Source organism: Phyllobates terribilis, unplaced genomic scaffold (assembly GCF_046119375.1).
Source record: "Phyllobates terribilis strain yellow unplaced genomic scaffold, ASM4611937v1 Scaffold_7326__1_contigs__length_38508, whole genome shotgun sequence".
In the NCBI taxonomy this organism is placed as follows: domain Eukaryota; kingdom Metazoa; phylum Chordata; class Amphibia; order Anura; family Dendrobatidae; genus Phyllobates; species Phyllobates terribilis.
This window is the reverse complement of record NW_027370067.1, coordinates 1-18,955: the sequence shown is the minus strand read 5'-3', so window position 1 is coordinate 18,955 and position 18,955 is coordinate 1. Positions and strand designations below refer to the sequence as shown.

The 18,955-nt window shown below is 36.6% G+C and overlaps 1 pseudogene; it reads left to right on the top strand.

The window, feature by feature from the left end:
• Nucleotides 1-12,755: 12,755 nt before the first annotated feature.
• LOC141251614 (uncharacterized) lies at nucleotides 12,756-15,865 on the top strand (annotated as a pseudogene).
• The last annotated feature ends 3,090 nt before the right edge of the window (nucleotides 15,866-18,955 follow it).

Here is an 18,955-nt window from a genome sequence, read left to right as displayed (position 1 = left end):
AAAACTTCACTTGCTGAGAGGAGATAGTAAGAGCGAGTCAGACATATTGTTAGCTAGAGGAAAAGCTACTCTGTACTGAGGTTGCATGAATTTAGCAAGTGTCCTAAATCACCTTGAGAGTTGAGAAGATTGCTTGTACTGTGCTGAACTCCATATTGTACTGAGAGAGAGTGTTACTAAGTCATTGTAATTACTCTTTATTAATATAATCATTAGTGGTGAGTTTTATCCCAAGCTTAGTAGAAGCTTAGGGTTCTCACCTTGGGAAAAATCCTTGCATTTGAGCCGAACTTATTTACTAATCTTCTTAAGTTCAAGTATTGTAGCTAATTTCCCTTTCCGCAATTCTAACACTAACTAACTAGCTTGTTGTGTTTACCTTGGAGATTAGACTAGCTTAAACCTTTTTTCAATTTCTATATCTTTAAAACACTTAAGCGAGTCGATCAAGCTACTCTTTTATAAGAGATACTCGATCCGATCCTATATTGGTTAAACCTACACTCTGGATACACCCCATTCACTTTACTCGGGACTTATGTATACCAAGTACCTATGTTGTCTATGTCGGCCATATACACCCGATCGTACCGAGACTAATAGTTGGTAACTCCGGATACACTCCATTCACTTTCTTTACTCGAGACTTGTGTATACGAAAACCCTATGTTGTATATGTCGACCATACCCTGATCATACTGAGTCTAATAGTTGGCAACTCCGGATACAACCCATTCACTTTACTCCGGACTTCTATATACCAAATACCTATGTTGTCTATGTCGGCCAAATACCCCCGAGCATACCGAGACTAGTAGTTAGTTACTCCGGATACGCCGATTGGGTGATTATTAGATTTGACACTAAACAGTGTTGTTACAGAATCAGGGATTAGTGTTTCACTAAAAAACTTATTTCTAAATCAATTGAAGAAATACTTATTTTTTCATCAACTGCAATATATATTAGTACACATAGATAATTTTGTAAAACTAAGTCAGTAATGCTGAATATAATGATCTTATGAATTAATAAATAAAAAAAGAATTTAATACTGTCCTATGGTGAAGTGCAACTTTCTTACAAACGTAGCTTCTATTCGTATCATTTTAACTTCAAACATTATTCCCCAATCCCCTCTGCTGTATCTCCTTTATAATCTCTCTCTTTTCTCCCGCTCTCACTCCCGACTTTTCAGTTCTCAACCCATCCAGATACAGTTCTCCTGACCTTATCGCAACTCATCAAGTACTACCCTTTTCCCACCTCTTCATTTCTCACATGCTCATAAAGATTAAAACTATGTTGTGAAATACAATCCGTCTCTTGTTGTATTATAATAGGATGCTCTATTTTATCATCAAAATGTATGAGTCTTTATTTTACTCAATCTCTTGCTTTTGGTGTTTTTCTTGGAGATTTTTTTATTGGCATTTTTTCATGTGAAATACCATTCGTATCTGAAGTTTTTGTATGTATTTTATGGATTTATGAGATTAAGGGTTTTCAGATACTTTGTGTTGTCTTAAATTTAGGATTCTATGAGATTTAGCTTATTCACAAACTAGACGGGTTATCTAAGATTATGGTTATTACTTTTTTAGGTTTTACTGAGATCCGGGTTTTCTAAGTTTAGGGGTTTGATACAAATCAGTTTCTTTGTTCTTATTTATAATCTATTCTTGACTAATTTGGTGTATTCATATGTGAAATATTATTCATATTTGTTGTATATGTTGTAATTTGATTATTGTTCTTGATGTTATATGCAGCTGTTTAAAATTGCAATTTTTGTTATTGTTTAAGAAAATTTGGACAAGATATCAAGGGATATGCTTAAGGACTATGAGCTGGTATTGACAAGGTTACTAGACACCGAAGGCCGTATAATTCAACTAATGAGGGAGAACATAGAGTTGCGTCGAGAGCAGATTAAAAGATACGAGGAATAATCCACTGAATTCAAAATTTTGGAGAAGATTGTTAGAAGGTTGGTTGAACTCAGGCTTACTCCTCCTCTGGAATGAAGATCTTCAACTACTAACATGTTACAATACCTTTTGGTTAGATGGGGACTAATATTTTTGGATGTGAACCCCTATTTTGGAACTGAATCTCCTAATATTGATGTAGTTATGTTTAGGTTTTGATTGGGATGTTAAGTATTTCAAACTTGATGGATTTGTTATTTCTATTTGCTGGTTTGGTTATTTGGATTTGAACTTCGTGGATATCTTATTTGGATTTGTTGGTTTGGTTATTTCGATTTGCTGGTTTTTCAGTACTTTAACTCATGTTGTTCAGTTTTTCTAGCTTGCAAGTTCGAGTAGCTCTTATAGCTCAGAAATTAGCTCCACTCCTAGAATAATTCCTAATAGGTCTTGCAAAGCACAATCTTCTACACAAAGGAGTGTATGCAACACACCTAAATGAATAGATGGCCCTACTCAAGCCCTAATGTGGGCTTGGACCGTCCTTCACCACATGAATGAGAGCGAGAGACAGAAGAGCTTCGTTGTGGCTATGAAGAAATCATTTCTAGAAGGTAATTGCCGAATGGTAAGTTGTGAATAATTTTTGAATCGTATAACTGCATACTGGATAGTAGATTGGTTGAATTGTTATTTTCCTATCCTTTCTCACAGCTCCTCCCAATCTAACATTCTGAAATGTTCCTAAGGGAGCGCAAGGAAAAGCAAATTGCACTCTTCAAAGACAATACTCCTTTCCTTGTTCATGTTAAACACATGCAGAACAGTACATGCTGGGTAAAGGCTGAAGGGCATTTGTCAGATCAAATAATCTTATGAGGACTGATGCGTGCTTATTTAAGCTCATTCATATTGGAGCTTATGATGTGGAAATATTTAGGGGCGAGCAATTTCGCTAAATGGATTATGTAATTTTTTGGGTCGTATGATCTTTTGTAACTTTTGGTAAGTTGGTACTCTATTAGTTCATGTGTCAAACTAATTTGTATCATACCGCTCAGTGGGTTATTGGATTTGACACCGAACAATGTTGTTTCGAACTCAGAGATTAGTGTTTGAATAAACCGAAATAGATGTCAAATCCTATTAATTCATGTCTCGGACTAGTTTAGATTACACCGCTTGAGTGGTTATTTGATTTGACACCGAACAATGTTGTTACGGACTCGGCACTAAACCAAACTTATTTGTAAATCAATTGAAGAGTTACTTGTTATTTTTAATCAACTGTAATATATTCTAGCACAAATAGTTGTTTAATAGTACTGCCGAATCTAATTTTAAAATTAATTAATAAATCAAAAATTAAGTAATTATTATTTATATGGTAAAGTACAACTTTCTTAAGTATTGAAGCTTCTATTCAATGTACTTCTAACACGAATCTCCACTTCCATCTGTTGTATCTCCTTTATAATCTCTCTCTTTTCTCCCGCTCTCACTCCCGACTCTTCAGTTCTCAACCCCAACTCTACAGTTCCGCTTCCCATCTCATAACTTTTCAGTTCTCACAGGTTCGTTTATTGGAATTTCTTAGAGGTTCGTTTATTGGAATTTCTTAGAGGTTTGTTTATCGCAACTCTTTAGTTGTTGCCTATTACACTTTGTTTTGTTTATGAAATGTATGAGTTTGAATGTTTTACTCAATCTCTTGCTTCTGGTATTTTTTTGAGATTTGGTTTATTGGAATTTCTGCATGTGAAATACCATTCGTACCTGAAGTTATTCTATATTATTTTATAGATTTATGAGATTAAGGGTTTTCAGATACTTTGTGTTGTTTGAGATTTTGGATTCTATGAGATTTAGCTTATTCACAAACTAGAAGGGTTATCTGAGATTCTGATTAGTAAACTTTTCTAGGTTTTACTGATAATCGGGTTGTATGAGTTTAGGGGTTTTGATACAAGTGTAGAATAGAGTTTACTGAGATTAGGGATTATCTGTGATTCTGGTTATTAACTGTTCAAAATAGAGTTTTCGATATCAAATAGGTTAGCTAGTCTACCTTAGAACACAAACACATAATTCAAAACATCAAAAAATAAGCACATAAAATACAATAGAAAGCAACCTTAAACACCATTCTAGAACACAAACACATAATTCACCAATGTCCTGAAGTAGACAAATTATTACAGACCAACATGACAAACAATAGAATACAATCTTAAACACCATTCAAAGAAAAAAACAACTTACTTAGAGTCAAAGTTGAAGATTATATATGTAGGACCTGCCACTGTCCTCGTGAAATCGAAGTAAAATCGAACATGTAGGATCCTTGGTTGTATTTCACTGTCACAGGATAAAGCACATGCACACTCTCACAACAACGTATATTTTGGTCCTTGTAATCCTTAAGATATTGTCTGCATGCTTGAATAGTATGTTCTACAAAATATAGAGAAGTAAAATCATAATGAAAACTGTGCAAATAAAACATATAAAATAGTTCAAAACTAAGTAAGATAATGGATGGTATATTACCAGCCTACAACCCCTTCAACAAAAGATCTCTTCATCTGCAGCACAAAATTCCTTTTCTTCCACCCCAACTACTCCACAAAAATCACAGCTTGATTCACAGGGGTCTCGTTCGAATAACCTAGTCCTCATTCATGCAGAGGAGGGGCTCTAGGCATTGATCGGCCTCAACAAGTGTTTTTTCTACTAGTGAAGCGTTATAAAAATATAGCAGATTTGCGAGGATGCAAAGAAAACTGGTATTACAAAAGAAGAAGAGATCCAAAACTAGTACACGAGAAGAGAATTAGGGCTTCAACTGCGAGAGGAAAGAAAAAATGAATCTTGTGAAAGCTACATGCGCATTGCGTGAGGGAGAGGAGGATAGTAGGATGAGAGGAGATCGAACGTACTTTGTTCTTTCTCCATAAATTACTTTTTATTCTCACATGATACCTTTTCATTAATTAATCAACAAAAAAAATTGAGAACTAAATGAGCACATACATTAAAAATGAGGTATAACATAGTTTAAATCGATATTATTTCTCATTTTGTTTTATTATAGTTTACTGATTTTTTTTATTTTGCTTGTCAATTTATATATTTTAATCGATTTTTTATGAGTTTTAAGACTTACTTTATGCACGTTATTTTTTAAAGTTTTTTTGCATTTTAAAAATTGATAATACTATAATTAAACTTTCAATTTAGTTTAGGTAAAAGTAGATGATGATAATTTATTTCTTGTTAACTTGCTGAAGGTTCCTTGACAAATTAGCAATATTATTTCTGAAATTCATCAATTTAAGAATGTGTTTGAGTATTGTGTGTTCGGGCATGTTTTTAGAAAAACAAATGATGCGGCAGAGTTTATTGCAAAGAGTCTAACTGGAGTGCAGAAGCTGGTAAACAATGCTATCTAGGTGGTGAAAAGGGGTACTATTGAAGAATTTGTAGTAGTTCGTCTTTATTTGAAGACACTTAGGACATTGGAAGAAGGTGTTTATAATTTTATCGAGATCATTAGATGTGATGATTTAGGTCCTTCTATTGATTACGGGACCTTTGTATGCCTAATAAAAAAAACTTTCAATATCATAATAAAGTTTTTTTGGTACGTGTAGTTACACAACATAATAAAAAACCTCATTTTAAACTGTTTTTCTATCCTCAACAGTGTAAATATAAGACAAACTTTCTTAGATTGACAAACAAAAGTCTAACAAGAAAATAATAATCCCTTAACCAAAATACATATATCATTAAATTAGCTAAATATAACCCAAAACTTCTTAATTTAGGGTTTAGCTTATCTCCTACTCCCTCCGATCGGATTTATAAGAGGTTTTAGAAGTTTTCACAAATTTACGGAAGATATACACTCTTTTCAAAAGCAAGTGTTACATCTTGTATACTTAAAATTATAGTAGTATATTTTATGTGTTTGTATTGGTGGGTTGATTTACTTTATTCATTAAAATTACTTGTTCTATCATTTTTAGCAAAAATTATTTGTGATCATAAAAAAATAAGTCTAAAACATCTTATATTCTTGATATAAAAAAATCTGAGCCTAAAATCTCTTACAATTCTGATCGATGGAGTATGTCAGAAACTCGTATTATAAAAACCGAAAATCCAAATTATGCTTATCAAAACAAAGAGAAAAAAAAATCTAGAGACTTTTCAAACTCCAGATCTTAATCTACACATTTAAGACACATATTAAAAAAGACATTACTATAGAAATACACAATCAATAAAAATGCTTGTGACGAGCAATAACCATCCATAGTGCGGGTGTTAAGATATCTATAGCATTGCACTTTAAATTTGAAGTCATTAAAAAGGAACCACAGAAAGTGAGTTTGGTGTGTGTTATTGTTAACATGACGAAGATGAGACTCATCTACGAATTTTACACTAAAGTTGCGGATTAATCGTAAGAATTTGTACTACCTTTTAATACTAACGAGGTAGCCTTTTTAGACTCGTGACACACATATTGTTGCGTCTTTTCATTTCAGCAAAGCATTTCAGAGATTGTCCTGTTTGAATGAAACATGGAGCTACTGCAAATTCGTCTCTTTGTTACAACCGATGATACTCATTCTTTTTACACATGTAAGATACCCTCTTCGTTAATTTCGTTAATTTTATAGAACATTGGTTAGTTTACATGAAAATAATGCAATTTATATATATATATATATATATATATATATGATAAAATCGAAAATTCGATGAAAATTTTGGACATAGTTTGAATTTGAAGTTTAAAAAAAATCCGAAGGGGGTGAGTGACAACTGGAAGGGTCATTTCGACCGGGAGAAAGAAAGAGGAGAGGAGAGCCATGGGGGAAAGAAAGAGGAAAGACGAGGAGAGAGCTGGGGGGGGGGTGAAGAAAGACTAGAGGAGAGGGGAGGAGAGCACTGGAGAACGAACAACCCAGTACTCGAATGACGGATAGAGAACTCGAACGTCCAATCGAAGACAAAGGAACGACCCATCGAAGGTGCGTTGGAGAATGAACAAATCAGTACTCGAACGACGGATCGAGAAATCGAACAATCCATCGAAGGTAAAGAAACGACAAATCATCCCCTTAATTTTATGTGGATAATCAATTGAATGTTACGAATTTAGGGTTTATGAAATTTAGGATTTCCAAATGTATGATTGAAATTATGGTTTATTTAAGTTTGGTTTGCGTCATTATGGATTAAAACAATGTATGCTGAAATTGGTAGGTTTTGTGTGATGTAAATATATGCTTTGCTTTTAGTGTTGTTGTCAAACTATGCTTGTTGTGAAATGATGGCTAATGTGATTTTAGTTTCTTTTAGTTTTGATATGGTTTATTTATGAAATCCATTCACGTAAGAAGTCTCTTTGGACCACTGGGGTAGGAAGAAATTGTTGTTTAGTGCTGGTGTAAGGACAAGTAGGATAAAGTGTGGAAAATCCTGGGTACGGAGATGTTTAACCAGTGTGAGAGATGAATTCTTGGATGTGAATAATGGTTTCTCTCTTCTAATCTCCCTTAGAAGATGAACAATGATGTGGTCTACCTCTCTTTCGGTAAATCCTCTCCTGAGTTGCCTTGGTGTGAGGTGTTCTGGAATGCTTGCATTGGTAGGAAGTAGTTTATGATAAGATGGTTTGCTACTAAGAGAAGACTGCATGCAACTTCTAAGCTGAACTCCTGGGGTATTCCCTTGTCTATTTGTCTTTGTGCCACCTTCATGATGAAACTGAGGATCATCTTTGGTACTATTGTCCTATTACCACTAATGTGCTGAATAGGGTTATGACCTGCAAGGAGTTCAGGGTAGATGGTTCTCCCTCTTGGAATGGAGGCAATGGTTTAATCTTTGCAATAAGAAAGAGAACAATGTCTATAAGAGTGTATTAATCACACTTATTTGTGCAGTTTACTATATCTGGAAGACTACGAATGAGGCAATTTTTTGTAATGAAAGTGTTGATGCCTCTAGAGTGGCTTTAGAGAATATTGATGTTTAGGAGGTTGATGTAAGTGAACCATGGTTTGTTTTGGGGCTTCTTTGTTTCTCAATAAATCATTACTTACCTTTGTCACGAAAGAATGATTTGAATTGTATATGGTGTACTGGTTGTATGGGTAAGTGTTGAATCCATTTTGATGTATCTCTGATTTGTTAATGTTAGCCATGACATGTTTGAATTGTATATGGTGTACTGTTGTTTACTGTCATGTATAGATATATGATGAAATATGTACTAGGCTATAACACTCACATGTTGAGATGGTTTTTTGCACCTTCATAAGTCTTGATTTTAGCACGTGGTTGTTGAGTTGTTAGTTTGTATTGTACTAGTATGTGTACATGTGGTTGACAAGTTAGTTCATTTGTTGCTTAATAAATGTGAAACACCTGTATGAAATAAGCACAATGTCTAGGCATAATTTATAGGATACATCAAAATATAATGTTAAGTTACAATTCCCCCAAAATAGCAAGTTATGTTACTAACCCAATACAACAAGTTAATTTACATTCGCCTTTGAGCATTGTGCTTTGAACTCATCGTTCTCTTGAACCAGCAAAATCAACTTTTTCTTTGAGAGCTTCATAGTCTTGTTGAAGTTCTTTGTCTAGGTTGATCTTTTGTTTGTGACCCTCAATCTGACCGCGTAGCATAACAAATAATTTCGTCCTTAGCCTCCATCAATTCTGAAGCTGTTTTCTTCCATATTTATAAAGGCATCTTTCCATGTTCAACAGCTTCACTCGAACTTTGATTTATGTTTTCTTTATTTTCCATCTAAGATAAAAAAAAGAAAAAGGTTCAGTGTGAAGATAGTGCATAAAATAGTACAAATACATTGTCCCAATAGACACATTGTCTACACACACATATACACACATACACACATACACACACACTTTGTCCATTGCACATACTATACCATGTATACACATATGCATGCAACAAAAGAAGGAATAAAGTAATGTAGTGCAATGCAGAGAATCCAAAACCTGAATTAACTTTTCAGATGACCAAATTAAATTACACTAAAAATTGCAAAATACAACTACCACTACCTCTACCCTTAAAAGATTTCTATATATAAAAGGCAACACAACCTCATTCATTCTACCACAATAGTAGCACCCTAAACCCCAAAAACTGAATACATTTTAGGAAATGTTGGATTCTCCTAATCTGTTGTTGTGCCAGTAGCTCTAGCTCAAGATCTATTCCGAGCTCACCACTCGACTGGAGCTCAGGCTCGGGCTCTAATGGAGCTCGGAAGAGACCAAAGCAACACAAAGGGGCCGATCAATGCCTAGAGCCCCTCCTCTGCATGAATGAGGACTAGGTTATTCGAACGAGACCCCTGTGAATCAAGCTGTGATTTTTGTGGAGTAGTTGGGGTGGAAGAAAAGGAATTTTGTGCTGCAGATGAAGAGATCTTTTGTTGAAGGGGTTGTAGGCTGGTAATATACCATCCATTATCTTACTTAGTTTTGAACTATTTTATATGTTTTATTTGCACTGTTTTCATATGATTTTACTTCTCTATATTTTGTAGACATACTATTCAAGCATGCAGACAATATCTTAAGGATTACAAGGACCAAAATATACGTTGTTGTGAGAGTGTGCATGTGCTTTATCCTGTGACAGTGAAATACAACCAAGGATCCTACATGTGGTTCCTTTTTAATGACTTCAAATTTAAAGTGCAATGCTATAGATATCTTAACACCCGCACTATGGATGGTTATTGCTCGTCACAAGCATTTTTATTGATTGTGTATTTCTATAGTAATGTCTTTTTTAATATGTGTCTTGAATGTGTAGATTAAGATCTGGAGTTTGAAAAGTCTCTAGATTTTTTTTTCTCTTTGTTTTGATAAGCATAATTTGGATTTTCGGTCTTTATAATACGAGTTTCTGACATACTCCATCGATCAGAATTGTAAGAGATTTTAGGCTCAGATTTTTTTTATATCAAGAATATAAGATGTTTTAGACTTATTTTTTATGATCACAAATAATTTTGCTAAAAATGATAGAACAAGTAATTTAATGAATAAAGTAAATCAACCACCAATACAAACACATAAAATATACTACTATAATTTTAAGTATACAAGATGTAACACTTGCTTTTGAAAAGAGTGTATACTTTCGTAAATTTTGTGAAAACTTCTAAAATCTCTTATAAATCCGATCGGAGGGAGTAGGAGATAAGCTAAACCCTAAATTAAGAAGTTTTGGGTTATATTTAGCTAATTTAATGATATATGTATTTTGGTTAAGGATTATTATTTTCTTGTTAGACTTTTGTTTGTCAATCTAAGAAAGTTTGTCTTATATTTACACTGTTGAGGATAGAAAAACAGTTTAAAATGAGGTTTTTTATTATGTTGTGTAACTACACGTACCAAAAAAACTTTATTATGATATTGAAAGTTTTTTTTCATTAGGCATACAAAGGTCCTTAATCAATAGAAGGACCTAAATCATCACATCTAATGATCTCGATAAAAATTATAAACACCTTCTTCCAATGTCCTAAGTGTCTTCAAATAAAGACGAACTACTACAAATTCTTCAATATTACCCCTTTTCACCACCTAGATAGCATTGTTTAACAGCTTCTGCACTCCAGTTAGACTCTTTGCAATAAACTCTGCCGCATCATTTGTTTTTCTAAAAACATGCCCGAACACACAATACTCAAACACATCTTAAATTGATGAATTTCAGAAATAATATTGCTAATTTGTCAAGGAACCTTCAGCAAGTTAACAAGAAATAAATTATCATCATCTACTTTTACCTAAACTAAATTGCAAGTTTAATTATAGTATATCAATTTTTAAAATGCAAAAAAACTTTAAAAATAACGTGCATAAAGTAAGTCTTAAACTCATAAAATTCGATTAAAATATAAATTGACAAGCAAAATAAAAAAAATCAGTAAACTATAATAAAACAAAATGAGAAATAATATCGATTAAACTATTGTTATACTCATTTTTAATGTATGTGCTCATTTAGTTCTCAATTTTTTTTTGTTGATTAATTAATGAAAAGGTATCATGGTGAGAATAAAAAGTAATTTATGGAGAAAGAACAAAGTACGTTCGATCTCCTCTCATCCTACTATCCTCCTCTCCCTCACGCAATGCGCGTGTAGCTTTCACAAGATTCATTTTTTCCTTTCTCTCGCAGTTGAAGCCCTAATTCTCTTCTCGTGTACTAGTTTTGGATCTCTTCTTCTTTTGTAATACCAGTTTTCTTTGCATTCTCGCAATCTGCTATATTTTTATAACGCTTCACTAGTAGAAAAAACACTTGTTGAGGCTCCCTTTTAGAGGCGGACCTAAAAAAAAAACGCCTCAAAAAAAACTTATTGAGGCGTACAAACTATTATTCGCCTCAACAAGCACCCGGAAAATGTTCCCGGAAGATTTTATTGAGGCGGGCCGACACGGGCCGCCTCTATAAGGTGTTATTGAGGCGGGCCGAGAAGCCCGCCTCTTTTAATTTAAGATGGGCCGCGGGTGAGGTATTAGAGGCGGGCTTAATAGCCGCCTCTTTAATACCTATGAGGCGGGCCTCTTAACGCCCGCCTCATTTGATGCTTGTTGAGGCGGGCCGCTTAACGCCCGCCTCAACAAATCCGGAACGCCCGCCTCAACAAATCCGGCTAACAAAGGAGCTTGAATGCCGGCTCTATTAGAGGCGGACAATTAAGCCCGCCTCTATTGATACCTATTGAGGCGGGCCGCTTAACGCCCGCCTCAACAAATCCGAACGCCCTTCGTCCTTTTCTTCGTTCCGCCCTTCGTCTTTCGTTACGTATTTTCTTCGTTCTCCTTCATTCCGCCCTTTCGTCTTTTCAACAGCCGTCTTCTTCGTTCTCCCTTTGTTCCACACCACCTCGTCTTCTTCGTTCTCCCTTCGCGTTCGCCCGCCGTCCGCCTTCGTCTCTCCTCTCTGTTCTCCTTCGGCCGAGAACCCGCGCCCTTCGTCTCTCCTCTCGTTCCTCCCTTTGGCTCAGAACACCCGCCTGCCGTTCGCCCTTCCGTCTCTCCTCTGCTGTTCGCCCTTCGTCTCTCCTCTCCGCGCTTCATTCGCTCTTCGGCCGAGAGACGCCCGCCCTTCGTCTTCGTCTTCGCTGGCGGGTAAGTATTCTATCTAGCTACCAACTTGTGCATTTAAGTGTTTAAATCTACCCCCAATTTGTTCATTTTTTTGTGTTTATAGTTTGTGCATTCAAAGTGTTTGATGAAATGCCCCAATGACAATATGAAAAGTATACACCTAATTTATATACAATTTTTTGTGGTTATAGCTTTTGCATTGAAGGAGTTTATTGAGGCGTTGTCTTGAAGGATCGATATTGAATCAAGGTAATACTTCTACCCTAAGTTCTTAGGCCCTTGGCGGGATAGATTTCATAATTTAGGCCCTTGGCGGGATAGTTGCGTTTGTATTTTTTCTTGCTTAGTTGTGTATTATTATCTATTAAATTAGGCCCTTGGCGGGATAGAATTCATAATTTAGGCCTTGGCGGGATAGTTATTAAAAATGATATTAAATCTTCCTCTTCTTGCAATTATTACTAGAAATGAGTCGTCCTTGGATGTACGGGTGACCATACTACAACACAATACTTGAGTGGGGTTGAGGAGTTTATTAGATGTGCTTTATCACACCAACGTAGTACGAAAGCAGAAAAAATCTATTGTCCTTGCCGTGATTGTAAGAATATAAGGCGGTTAGATGATATGGATGAGATTGAGGATCATTTATTTCGTCGTGGTTTCAAAGAAGATTATCATGTTTGGTTTTGGCATGGTGAGAAAATACCTGATCGTCCAAGTACTAGTGTCAATGAGTTTGATGTTCGGGTAGACACTGATGATAGTGATGATGATATTGCTGAGAATAATGAGATGGATGATGACCAAGAAGATGATGAAATAAATGGGATGATGGATGGGGTGAGAGATCACTTGAACGAACAACCTCAGATTGTTCTGAACAGGTATCAAAGGCTGCAGAGACTCCCTTGTATCCTGGGTGTACAAAATTTAGCAAGTTAGAGGCTGTGTCAATACTTTACAACTTGAAATGTGCTTCTGGTTGGACTGATGGAAGTTTCAACACCTTATTGGAATGGTTAGGTGAATTTTTACCAGACGGCAATGAGATGCCTATCTCTACTTATTACGCCAGAAAATTGATGTGTCCCTTAGGCTTAGATGTAGTCAAGATAGATGCTTGCCCAAATGATTGTATGCTTTACAGAAATGAACATGAAAATTCTGATGAGTGTCCAAAGTGCGGTGCATCTCGTTACAAGCGTAAAGGGATAAATTCGGCTAAGAGGGGCCCAGCAGCTAAAGTTATGTGGTATCTTCCAATAATACCTAGGTTTCAGCGTTTGTTTTCGATAAAGAAGGAAGCCAAAAATCTTAGATGGCATGCAGAAGGGAGAAAGAAAGATGGACAGCTTAGACATCCTGCTGATTCTCCTCAATGGAGAAATATTGATAAGAAATATTCTGAATTTGGTATGAGGTTAGGAATCTGAGACTTGCTTTATGTACAGATGGTGTGAGTCCGTATGGTACGCTAAGCAGCCAACATAGCACCTGGCCGGTTCTTCTAGCGATTTATAATCTTCCTCCATGGTTGTGTATGAAGCGCAAGTATATCATGTTATCACTCCTTATCTCCGGGCCTAAGCAACCTGGGAATGACATAGATGTGTATCTTGCTCCACTTGTTGATGATTTGAAATTATTGTGGAATGAAGGTGTCCCAATGTTCGATGCATACACCAACTCAAACTTTACCTTGCGAGCTATGGTTTTTTGTACCATAAATGATTTTCCGGCATATGGAAACTTGTCTGGGTACAAAACCAAAGGAGAACAAGCATGCCCTGTATGTGAAGAGGATATGAAACCCGCCTACTTGAGTAATTACAGGAAAAATGTGTATCTAGATTACCGGAAGTTCCTTAGTCGATATCACCCTTACCGTAAAAAGAAGAAGGAGTTCAATGGGTACACCGAGGAAGGAGTAGCTCGTACACCTTTGACAGGATCACAGGTTTGTGAACGGATTAAAAATGTTGACACTAAATATGGCAAGTGCTTCAAGTCCAAATCTAAAAAGGGTGTTCTATGGAAGAAAGTGTCTATACTATGGGATCTACCTTATTGGAAAGATTTGTCGGTTAGGCATTGTCTCGATGTGATGCACATGAAAAGAATGTTTGTGATGCCATAATTGGGACTTTGCTAAATATACCCGGAAAGATGAAAGACAATCAGAATGTTCGTTTTGATATGAAGGAGAGGAATATTCGACCAGATTTGTGACCGGTAGTAAAACCGGATGGTAAAAGGACTTTTCTGCCTCCGCTTGTTACACAATGTCAAGAAAGGAGAAAAAGGTGTTTGTGAGTGCTTACATGGCATTAAGGTTCCATCGGGGTATTCGTCAAACGTAAAACGTCTAGTTTCTCTTCCGGACCTTCGGTTGATTGGTATGAAGTCTCATGATTGTCATGTATTGCTTAATGTTTTCTTACCGATAGCACTTCGTGGGATATTCCCGAAACACGTGAGACATGTTATAACAAAGCTGTGCGTCTTTTTCAGTTCGATATGTGCTAAGGTTATTGATCCGGAAAAATTGGATGCTCTCCACGTTGATATTGTTGAAACTTTGTGTCGATTTGAAATGTACTTTCCGCCGTCTTTCTTTGATATAATGGTGCACTTGATTGTTCATTTGGTTCGAGAAATAAAGTTATGTGGTCCGGTATATTTAAGATGGATGTATCCTTTTGAGAGATTTTTTGGCGGTTTAAAGGACAAAGTAAAGAATCGGGCGAATCCAGAGGGTAGTATCATTCGTGGCGTCCTTCATGAAGAGATATCTCAATACGCAGCTGAGTTTTTGTCAAGGCTTCATCCAATAGGTCTTCCAAAATCTCGTCATACAGGGAGGCTTGAAGGAAAGGGAGTAATTGGTAAAAAAGTAATATCTCCTCCATCTGAAAGGAAGAGTAAGGCACATCTTTGTGTGTTGCAGAATCTTACAGAGGTGAATCCTTACATAGAAAAGCATTACACTGAATTGCAGCACAAGAATCCGAAATTGAATGAAAGAGCTTTGATGCGGGAACATAATCGGACATTTGTTGATTGGTTTAAGAAGGAAGTAGCTGAGGAACTTAGGAAAGAACATGACGTTTCTGATACGGTCAAGTGGTTATCTCGGGGTCCTCGACTATGTGTTCGATCTTATGAAGGATATGATATCAATGGGTTCACATTCTACACTAGAAGGCAAGATGAAAAGAGTGTGGTGCAGAATAGTGGAGTGAAGGTTATTGCATCATCTAGGGTCTATGCGAGCGCTAAGGACAAAAGACCGGTTTGATGCGACACAATCATATTATGGTGTAATCGAAGAAATTTGGGAGCTTGATTATAACAATTTTACAATCCCTGTTTTCCGGTGCAAGTGGGTCAACAACCCTAACGGGGTGAAGCAAGATGAAATATATCCGGGTCTGACATTGGTAAACTTTGACCGATTAAGTGATAGTGACGAGCCATTCATTCTAGCATCACAAGCTAAGCAGATTTTTTATGTGGTAGACAATGTTGATCCTAGATGGCGTGCAGTTGTCCAAGGTAAAAGACATATTCTTGGTATTGATGATGTTGTGGATGAAGATGAGTATGACGAGTATGACGATACACCCTTGTTATCAACTGTTGTTCAACCATTACCCGAGGAGGAAGATATAAATAATACTAATCATATCCGTACAGATCATAGGGAGGGAATATGGGTTACAAATCACGAATGAATAAGATGAGGTGGAATCATATACTAACCATTAGCCTGTTTTTTTTATATCTACTCATGAAATCATGATCTAATTATATTTTTTTTACTTTGTTGCAGGAATTCTTGCGTGGGATGGCTGATGAAAGAGAAAAATGCTGATGCATCTCGAGTACTGAATTTGTAAGATATTTGACTTCGAAAACCCCCTTTTATTATTCTCCAAGTTCCTCCTTTCGTAACCCCCCCAAGTTAAAGCGAACTTTCGGAAGAGGGTCAGAGGGATACTCGGCCCAGTACTCGGCCGAGTATCCGCCCGAGTAGGAACCACCGCGCGAGGGGGCAGCCACAACTCGGCCGAGTTGTGGGCCGAGTTTCACTCTGCCCCCTCGCGCGGTGGCTCACTAATCGGGCGGATACTCGCCGAGTAATGGGCCGAGTATCCCTCTGACCCTCTTCCTTTCGCCCTTCTTTGCTCGGTTCCTTCCTTGCTTATGAATTAGTTCTTTTTGGAATACTAACAACATCATGACTGTATTGCGTGGATGTTCTAGGGCATTTCAAGTGTTTAACTATACATTGATATTTTTGAGTTTTTTTATCAATAATTTCTGTGTTTCTTATGAAGCTATATACTAAGAGGACGACATCATATACTGTTGAAGAAATGGATGTAGTTCGTGAGCAATGGGCACAATATTTTACATCGACATATCTATCATCGGATTGAACTTAATCGTACTTGTAAACTGTTGTTGAGAATTTAATTGTACTCTGGTCAAACCTGTTGTATAAAAGTACATTCTTCTATAAATTTGTGTGTGGTTATTTCAGACGATTCTAAGAGCAGGTAGGGGCCAGCTTACTGTTTTGTTGCGGCTCTCTTTTCCTAATTATAGAGGCGGGCATCCTTACGCCTGACTCTAAAACATACGCGACAAGTGCCTCCGAAGGCACTTGTCGCGGGGGGCTTAAAGCAAACCGCCTCAACAAGTTGGCACCTTTAGAGGCGGGCCTTGTTAGGCCCGCCTCTAAAGGCACCTGTTGAGGCGGGCTTACGCACGCCCGCCTCAACAGGTGCTGACTTTTAGTGGCGCACATGGCCGGCCCGCCTCAACATGTGCCGAAAGTGGCACTTGTTGAGGCCCCATTAGAGGCGGGCTTAAGCACGCCCGCCTCAACAGGTGGGACTTTTAGCGGCGCACACTGGGCCGGCCCGCCTCAACAAGCACCTGTTGAGGCGCACACTGGGCCGGCCCGCCTCAACAAGTGTCCAATGAGGCACTTGTTGAGGCCCTTTTAGAGGCGGGCCTCTGTTGGCCCGCCTCTAAAAGGGTCTTTTTTGAGGCGTATTTAGCCCGCCTCTAAAAGTGTTCCCACTTGTTGCAGCCCCCTCATTTGCTGCGAACGGTATACGCCTCAACAAGTGTCAAAATGCCCGCCTCTAAAAGGGTTTTTTCCACTAGTGTTGTTTTATTCGGTCGTAAAATTGTAAAGAAAAGGATTGCAAACAAACAAGGTGTTAAAGAAAATGATTGAGAGATTAAGATCTCGTAAATTTATACCTAACCAACACTAACTCCTATTAACTAGAATAAGTGGAAGTAAGAGTTAAATCCACAAGAGGTTATCAACTTGTTTTGCTTTCATTTAAAAACACTTATGATTATAAAGGATTTTTGGCTTCAAAAAAATAATAAAACGTTGAAAATGTGTTTTTGACTTATAAATAGGAAAATATATTAGCAAAGTGCATATCCATGTTTAGATGACGATAATGATCATTGTAAGTTCATAAAGTAACCAAATAGTGAATTGATCATATTTCTATGTGACAATTATCTAGCACCTCAAGCTGAGCATACTAAACCTATCTGAATTAGTTAACTACGATGAATGCCTATAGTTCAAACTAATGGAGGCATTAAAGCAAAGAAAAACATGAAATAGAAATAGCAATTGACGTCTATTCCTATCATGAAATTCTCTACACAATTCCTAGTTCAACCCAATCTAGATCAATGCTTGCTTCAAAGACATAGATTAAGACGAACGAATTAACCTATTCTTGCATGTATGTAAGAATAATTTAATGCAAGGAGATCAATATAGAAGTAAACTAATGATTCAATTGACAATAAATATTCAAGAGAAGAACAATCAAATTCATGATATAAAGAACAAATTCACATTAATCACCAATTAAGCACTTTAAATACTTTATTAAAAAAGAAAAGGTTCGCTCCTCATAGTAGATTTACAGAGAATAAGAAATGAGAAAATGCTCTAAATAAACTACGTAAACTCCCAAATTGGCTCTCCCTAGGTTAAGAAAGGAGAAGCCTTTTATGAGCTTTTCATCCTTAACCTAGAATATATCTAATTAACTAATAAAACAAATAAGAATTAAATCTTCAAATCCTGGAAAAACAAAACTAACAACCATAAAATCCTAACTAAAAGATAAAATGAAAAAATAACTCTTAGTTATTGAGGTGAAATCGGCGGTCGCCGATGTGGTTTTGGCAACCATCGCTGGTTTGGAGCTTCAGATATAAACGAACTCTTCCTGCGGTCGCTGATTTGCATCCGCGGTCTCCGACGTAAGACCAGTCCCCGAATCCTTCATCTTCTTCTTGGTCTTCAATGTTTCTCGTCTTTGTCTTCTCTTCACTCCGTCTCTATTTTGTCTCTAGCTTCCTCGTAAAACACCAAAATGAGATATATGTGACTATAATACGATACACACAAAATACACGATAAATATGCTCTTAATCACACTAAAACTATGCTACTACACCCGTCGTAGACGTGTACATCAAATAGTCCCATACTTGAACTTTCTACTCGTTCCGAGTGGAATAACAATACCACCCATCTCTCAATGCTAATCATGTAGAAACCCCAAGTACAAAAGACACACATAGTAATAACATTCATAAGCTCACTCCCCCAAACCAATCCAACCTATACAAAAGATCTATCTCGCAACATAGAATGCTCTCAACTCAAAAAAATATAGTAACTTATAGAATGTGATCGTGACGTTCAACCTAACCGTTACAATATGCTCAAGAACACACTAGATTTTACTCTAAAAGAAAGGTCAAGA